General features: G+C 47.4%; 1 pseudogene; it reads left to right on the top strand.

Annotated features, from left to right (window-relative positions):
• The first annotated feature begins 669 nt into the window (after window positions 1–669).
• Window positions 670–6,228, top strand: LOC133239616 (polypeptide N-acetylgalactosaminyltransferase 11-like; annotated as a pseudogene).
• The last annotated feature ends 1,951 nt before the right edge of the window (window positions 6,229–8,179 follow it).

Here is an 8,179-nt window from a genome sequence, read left to right as displayed (position 1 = left end):
TCTCAGACTCAGCCAGCCGAGCCCTGACCTTGCCTCACCCCCGCCTCTCCTACAGCTTTCCCCACAACAGGTCAGTGGAGAGCCCGTCCTTCTGGTTGTTCTGGCTAAAAGTCCTGGAGTCGTACAGCCTGATTCCCTCTTTCTCTCTCTCAGACTACCCCCAAGTTCACCTCATTGGTGCTTCTTTTCCAGACAATTCTGGATCTGATGGACAAATATCACTTCATGTCTAGCCGTGGCTGCTACTCTTGCTACTTCTGCCCCACCTCCATCTATTTCTCAATCCAAACAGCCAGAGCGATTCTTTTCAAACCCAAGTCACACCACATCATTCTTCTTCCACAAGGCCCTCAGTGGCTCCCTCTTTGCATAGATGGAGTAAAGGTCAATATCCTTACTGTGACCCACAGGGGCTGCCAACACCAGCAGCTGGAGGTGAAAACACACACTTTGGTCCCAGGATAGTGGTTCCCAAGCCTAACCAGGCCCCCGGATCACCTGCAGTGATCATTCCAGACATGACGCTGGGGACCAGTCCCAAACCTGCATATCCACGAGAAGTTCCTTGATGGGGACATTCTGCTGGTATCAGGGCCAGGGCTAGAGTGAGGCACCTAGGGCGTAAATTTTCAGGAAAGAGTCACTCTGAGGTGCTAATTCAATACCGTCATGGATTTGAAAACGAGCACCTCTTTAAATTCCTGTGGCCCCCAGCACCTCACTAGCCTCACCCTCGCCCCAGCCCTGGGTGGTAAGCTTCCTGTTTTTATTTATCTGCTTTCATGCATGCTAAGTCGCTTCAGTTGTGTCTGACTCTGCAATCCTAAGGACCATAGCCCTCCAGACTCCTCTATCCATGGGATTCTCCAGGCAGGAATACTGGAGTGGGCTGCCATGCCCTCCTCAGGGGATCTTCCTGACCCAGGGATCAAACCTGCATTTCTTATGTCTCCTGCAGTTTAGAGGAGAAAACAAGTGGGTTCTTTACCTCTAGTGCCACCTGAATTCCAGAGACGCCCTTTCAACTTCCTGCACCCTCCATCCTAACCTAAAGCAAGGACTCAAACTGCAGACCAGCCCTGCAATTGGATTCACTTTGGATCAGCCATATGCTGTTGGGAGGAAGAGGATCGTTCAGTGGTGGCTGTGTGGGTGTTTCAGGGGACCTCACTACCCTTGTGATGGTAGAGGTTAGACCCCAAGTTTTCATCCACTCATGTTACTGACTGGTTGACAGGAGAAGAAGGGAGGGAAAAATCAGCCAGCTCGGAGGACCGATTTAGTCTTGTAAAATACACCGGAAGAGCAGAGCATGGGAGTGATCAGCTCCCCATGGTTTGTGGTTGTAAAGATGTCTGCTTGCTAACATGCCCAGAGAGGTTACTCTGCAGCTACTCTGCAGGATAATAATAAGACGGTTTCTTGTATCTTACAGGCTGTGGCGGGAGGAGGAGAGGATGGAATTCTGAAGGAGATGAAAAACATAGTCTGAAAAAGTGAATTTCAGCTTCTTTTGGTTTTTCACATCTTATTTGAGGGACCTTATTGGTGCTAGTGGTAAAGAATCTGCCTGCCAATGCAGGAGACACAAGAGATGTGGGTTGGATTCCCAGGTTAGGAAGATCCCGTGGAGTAGGAAATGGCAACCCATGCTGGTATTCTTGCCTGGAAAATTTAATGGACAGAGGAGCCTGGCGGGCTACCATCCACTGAGCCACAAAGAGTCAGACACAACTGAGCAGCTGAACACACACACACCAGGAGGACCCTCACGCCCTTCCATTTTCCAGTATTTTATTAAAGAAATGCTACAATTCATCAGAAGTCTGCCTGGAGCAGGAGACCGGCAGTTTTCATGATTTGGGAGGTGAGATGGTTCGTCTTCATCAGCCAGATATTTAATTAAACGCTAACCTGGGTGTTTCTGGAAAGTGGATGTGGTTCACATCTATGCTCAGATGACCGCAAATAAAGGAGATAATTGCCCTCAGTAAGGCCAGGGGTTGCTCATCCAATCAGCAGGAGGCCTGAAGAACAAACACTGAGGTTTCCTTAAGAGGAAGAAATTTCTTCTCAGGACTGTGACAGCAACTCCTGCCTGCGTTTCTGGCCTGCCAGCCCTGTGAAACTCAAACTTACTAGCCCCCGTGATCACATGCTCTAACTTCTTAAAATAAATCTCTTCATATACTTGGTTTTATTTCCTCGGAGAACCCTGGCTGATACCGGATGCCTTTACATTCCCTTTTTTTTTGCTTTAAATAGATGAAAGGCAAGCATCTGAAAGCCAAGTGACTTCAACAGCACACGCATGAACCTCACACACTATGAGGTTGGAAAAAGAAGCCTGTGGGCCAGAGAGGAGCTAGAAAACAGGGACACTAGTCTTTATTATTTTTTTTAGCTTTATTTAATGTGCAGAGGGGTGCAGCTGCTTCATCTGTTGAGGCCCTGCTGTCAGCTCTGTCTTCTGTTCTCTGCCTTCCACCTCATCCTGGTCCTCAAATGTTACCTGACTCAGTCTCTGCAGACTCCTCCTTCCTCCGGCCTGGATTATTGAGATGGCTTCTTCCTACTCGTCTTTTTTTTTTTTTTGCCACGTTGTTACTCTTTCTCGAGGAGAAGGCAATGACACCCCACTCCAGTACTCTTGCCTGGAAAATCCCATGGACGGAGGAGCCTGGTTCTACAGTCCCTGGGGTCGCTGTGAGTTGGACATAACTGAGCGGCTTCGCTTTCACTTTTCACTTTCATCATTGGAGAAGGAAATGGCAACCCACTCCAGTGTTCCTGCCTGGAGAATCCCAGGGACAGGGGAGCCTGGTGGGCTGCCGTCTATGGGGTCGCACAGAGTCGGACACGACTGAAGCAACTTAGCAGCAGCACTCTTTCTCTAAACTTCTCCACTCCTTGGTTTAGGCTCCCACGGTCTTTTCTCTGCACCTTCTCTCTGTTTCTCTCCACCTGCCCCAGAAACATCCACTGAACACCCATTTGCTGGATGACCTTGTCACTCAAATAGTTTGAACCACCTCCTAAATCGTGATGCTTCTGAAGCCTTGTCTCCATCCTAGAACTCTCCCCACTTCTTCAGAATCATCCAACCAACTGCACACTGAATCTCAGACTTGACATATTTACGGTAGACCCATCATTCCCAACCCTGTCCCCCTGAATCTCAGACTTGACGTATTTACAGTAGACCCATCATTCCCAGCCCTGTGCTCTTGATCACGGCTGGCAGAGTTTCCATCCAGAACTGGCACCTCCGCTAACAACAAGTCAGTCATTCTTGTTCACACCCGATTTCCTTAAGAGCAATGTAAATGCTTTGACTTTATTGAAGTGATGTAGTTAGATTCCTCTGAGACACGATCATTATTCTTGGCACATGATTTCTGTAATGGGATAAGTGGCTGTCTCTGCCCCTAGATAACACCTGAAAGAGGTAATATGTGCACCCGCATTTTTAATCAAACTGGAAAATAATAACCAGGGGCAGCCTAGAGGCACAGTGAATGTGCTAGCGGTGCTTCTGGTAAGTTCATGGTGGCGGGCAGCTGGGCTGCATCCACGTGAGTCAATGACAGGGCAAGATGAGTGGAGACGGACTCCGCTGGCAGTGCACTGATTAAGAATCTGTCGGCCGGTGCAGGGGACCCGGGTTCAATCCCTAGTCTGGGAAGATTCCACGTGCTCTGGGGTAACTAAGCCCGTGTGCCACAACCACTGAGCACAAGCTCTAGAGCCCGAGCTTCACAACGGAGAAGGCACTGCATTGAGAAGCCTGAGCAACGCAACGAAGAGGAGCCCCTGCTCGCCGCCACTGGAGACAGTCCACGCAAACCCTGAAGACCCAGCACAGCCAAAAACGAATGAATGAATGAATTAAAAAAGAAGACCGGTGGAGAACAGAACTCAGAGGGGCTTCAGGCCTTCAAAGGACATGACCTTTGTCCTAATTACAGTGGAAAACCATTGGACGGTTCTGGAAGGATTGCGAGATGATCTGAACTTCGCATGGGACAGGTGTGGATGTGGCCAGAATGGAGCCCAGACTCCAGGCTCTGATTCAGTCAGTCTTGGTAGGCAGAAGGCATTGGGGAGATGTAAAATTCCTCATGTGATGCGGTTCGGAGCCAGGCTTCTCGAGGTGAAACCACAGAAGCATGACCTCCCCCAGCCTAAGACTGCATCCCCAGAGTTGCTCACTCCCGCGCCAGTCCAGGCCCAGCCTTCAGCACCAGGTTACAGCTCCAGCAGATTCTGCTCCAAGACGTTGAAAGAGGCCCTTCAGCTACACTATGTCTACAGAGGGAAGCATCACCGTGTGGATGGCCTTTTATAACTGCAACCTGGATGGTTTTCCTTTTAGTTTATTTCAACCTCAGTGAAGTGACTCAGCCACTCAAGAATGGGTTTATCAAGGTGTCTGGCTCCAATGGATCACTCTGCACCACACCCCCACCACCCCAAATTCTATCCCTGTTTAAGTCCAGGTCCAAGTTGAATATTAGAATGATAATTCAAAGCAAACAAAATCGTTTACGTCATAGATAGCCACACTGAAGATCCAGAAGAAAGATAATGTGAAATTCTCTTCTTCATTGGGTACAATTTTTAATGAAAGTGATCAGTCGTTGAGAGACCTAGGTTATCAGAAACATGCCTTCAGTAAGCTTCTGAGTAAGGTCTTGGCTATTGCAGAGACGTGCCACATACAAGGAACACAGCATGTAAAGACAAGTCTGACTCAGTGGATTTGTGAGCGACTGGCCGTGTTATTTGTTTCTACAATGAAATCTGTATGCCTGGCCCTGGGCCATCGGCAGCCTCCTAGACCACATGCCAGCCCAGCTTCTTTAGGAAGTTTTTCCTGTGAACAGCAATTTGGATGAAGAACTAGATGAGTATGTTCAAAACTAACTCCTTGGATTGAGTTATTGGGGAGATTGATCTGAGGATGAAAGGACCAGAGCAACTGTGATGTGACTGAGCCTTTGCTGTCTGTCGTCCAGGAGGACTGGGTGCCTGGTGACCAACACCATCAGTGTTGACACTCACCTCAGTTCAATCTCCAGTGTTGTGGGGAGGATTCAACTGGGGGCTACCCTTCAGATGGGATCCCATTCCCTTCTCCAAGCTTGGAGGACCAGCAGGAGCTACTTTACCAATGAAATCACCTACAGTTGCCGGAGAATTGTTTGCCTTGAACAGAAACTATTTCATTGAACTGGACGGTGACAATGGCACAAATATCTGGGAAGGAGAAAATTTAGAAATACCACGTCAGATTTGGATGGTGGAGGCCAACTCTTCTTCATCCCTCGCTCTAAAGTTGGACACATATTTGGAAAAAGGTGACCATATGGTTCTTCTGAAGGTCAGGATATCGTGACATGCATGAGGAGACTGGTTCATGTTTCGCTGGATGAATATGAGAAGCAGTACTTTTCCATAAGACCTGACCTGGGGTCCAAAAGCTTTGGAAATATCAATAAGCATGTTGAATTGAGGAGGAAGTTGGGTTGTAAATCACTTCAGTTATATTTGGATAATGTTTATCAAGAGATGCATATATGTGAGCCCCATGCCAAACCCTTGCAACCCAATTTTATCAATAGAAGGCAGAACCCCCCAAAGCTGTTCAATGGGAGAAGCTCTATCACCTCCAGTGAGTGTCTGGTGACCCAGGGCTGCCTAAGTCAGGAAGAAGGCCTAGGAGTGCTTAAGGGGTGTGGCTACGGTGACCCAAGTCTGATCTGAATTTATAATGAAGAGCATGGATTGGTTTTAAATAATCTCCCTTGGCTGGATATGTCAGAAACACGTTCATCAGGAGGCTCATGAAGTGTCATGGGTCAGGAGGGGCCCAGCAGTTGACTTTGGGAAGAATAATTGGCTGTGCCAGGAGTCAGTTGGATATGCCTGAGAGTTGTTGATCTCCTGAGTCACAAAGGCTGTGTTGCTGTGTTGGCATCTCCTGACAACGGTGGCATTTGGAGGGTTAAAGTGGACACTGTGGCTGGAATGGTGATTCATCACACCTGTCCTCCTTGGACAGAGGTGCCTGAGAAGATCAGTGGAGGCAAGACAGCAGCTACACCGGGGACTGGAGCGCAGAGGGACCACCAGGAGCTGAAGAAGTAGGCTTCACCACGACGTTAGTCACTTCTGAGCTGCTGTTAAGGAACTTTTTTGCTTATGACAGAAAACCAGAATACAATTTCAACTCGATAAAGAGTCAAGTTTGTAGAGAAGGACAAAACCCAGGAAATTGACATGCTTATTCAAATCTATTTATGCTTCTTTATTTAAATCCATTTTAATAATGGAAGGGCATTTATCTGATCAGAAATTGTTATGATTTCCTTTCTTAGAAGACTTCATAGGAGACATTTTTTCACTTCTATTATCATGTTCTAAATAGATAATTTTAAACAGATTGCACTCACATTACCTTCAACTCCAGAAGGCATCATTTATAAGATTATATTTAAGAGGCAGTTAACTATTATAAATTATGTGATGAATTATAGAACTATCTACATTTAAAGGATCCTTTTTGTTACTAAAATAAATAGTCGCTCAGTCATGTCCTACTCTTTGTGACCCCATGGACTCTAGCCACCTGGCTCCACTGTCCATGGAATTTTCCTTTCCCTTCTCTACGGGATCTTCCCAACCCAGGGATTGAACCTGGGTCATCTGCATTGCAAGCAGATTCTTTACTGGATGAGCCACCAGGGAAGTGGTTTTTATTACTAAAAAATAATAGTATGGAACTAGGTGAAATTTCCTGCGCTATATTAAGTCCTCCAAAACCTGAGACCCTGTTACAGCCCCGCAAGAAAAACTCCTGCAGGGACTTCCCTGGTGGTCTAGTGGTCAAGAATCCACCTGCCAGTGCAGGGGACGTGCGTTCAGTCCCTGGCCTGGATGAGCCCACGTGCCACGGGACACCTAAGCCCGAGGGTCCTAGAGCCCGTGGTCCACATGAGAGACTACTGCAACGAGCAGCCCACTCCCCACAACGACAGTAGCCCCCACTCGCCATGACTGGAGAAAGCCCACATGAAGCAACGAAGATGCAGTGCAACCAGAAATAAATGAATTCAATTTTTTTATTGAAACAGGAAAGATTCCTGTAGCCTGAGCTTCTTCAGCCCAGCAGCTACAGAGAACTCGCTCCTCACCGAGGCACCCTGCTTCTCCTTCAGGCTGCTCTGGTGTTGGAAAATTCTTCCTTATTTCAGAGACCAATCTTCTCCATGGGTTAAGCCTTGCCCTCCGCACAGAGCACATATTCCAGTTCTTTTAACAGCCCCACCCATGAGCTGGTGTCAGGGACCTCTGTTTCCTTCCCTTTAATTTTCTTTTTCTTTAATATAGTATGAAGGCATGCGAGAGTATAAAAGTAAGATGAAGGGCAAATAAGCCAGACCTCGAGGCTCTGGAGTCCTCCCCCAAGAGACAGTCATGTTACCACTTCCTATCTTTTCAAGAGAATTCTATGCACTTGCAAAGTATACACATTATTTTTTTAGGCAAAAGTATGACATACACTATTCTGCACTTTGCTTTTCTTGAACCTAATAATAAATTTTGGAGATGATTTCACATCAGAATTTAAAGCCCCACCTGACTCTTTTAAAACCTCATTTCATTAAACCAGTCCCCTGTTGATGGACACTAGGTAGCTTCCAATCTTTTGCTCCTGCAAGCTAATCAACCGTGAATATCCTTGCATTGCATACCCCTCTTCGTGCAGGTTATCTGTGTGATAAGTTTGCTGCTGCTAAGTCGCTTCAGTAGTGTCCGACTCTGTGCCACCCCATAGACGGCAGCCCACCAGGCTCCCCCATCCCTGGGATTCTCCAGGCAAGAACACTGGAGTCGGTTGCCATTTCCTTCTCCAGTGCATGAAAGTGAAAAGTGAGAGTGAAGTCGCTTCAGTCGTGTCTGACTCTTAGCGACCCCATGGAGTGCAGCCCACCAGGCTCCTCCATCCATGGGATTAGAGCAATGCAATTGCTCGATCGAAAGATATGTGCATTTAAAATTTTAATGCACGCTGCCAAATTGCCACCCAATGAAGTGCAACAGTGTGCTCTCCACCAGCAAGGTCAGTGAGTGCCTACTGTCTCTTACGGTTAGGAGATGAGCCAGTTTGTAATGC

Source organism: Bos javanicus, chromosome 26, assembly GCF_032452875.1.
Source record: "Bos javanicus breed banteng chromosome 26, ARS-OSU_banteng_1.0, whole genome shotgun sequence".
NCBI lineage: Eukaryota > Metazoa > Chordata > Mammalia > Artiodactyla > Bovidae > Bos > Bos javanicus.
This window is presented reverse-complemented; position numbering and strand designations above follow the sequence as displayed.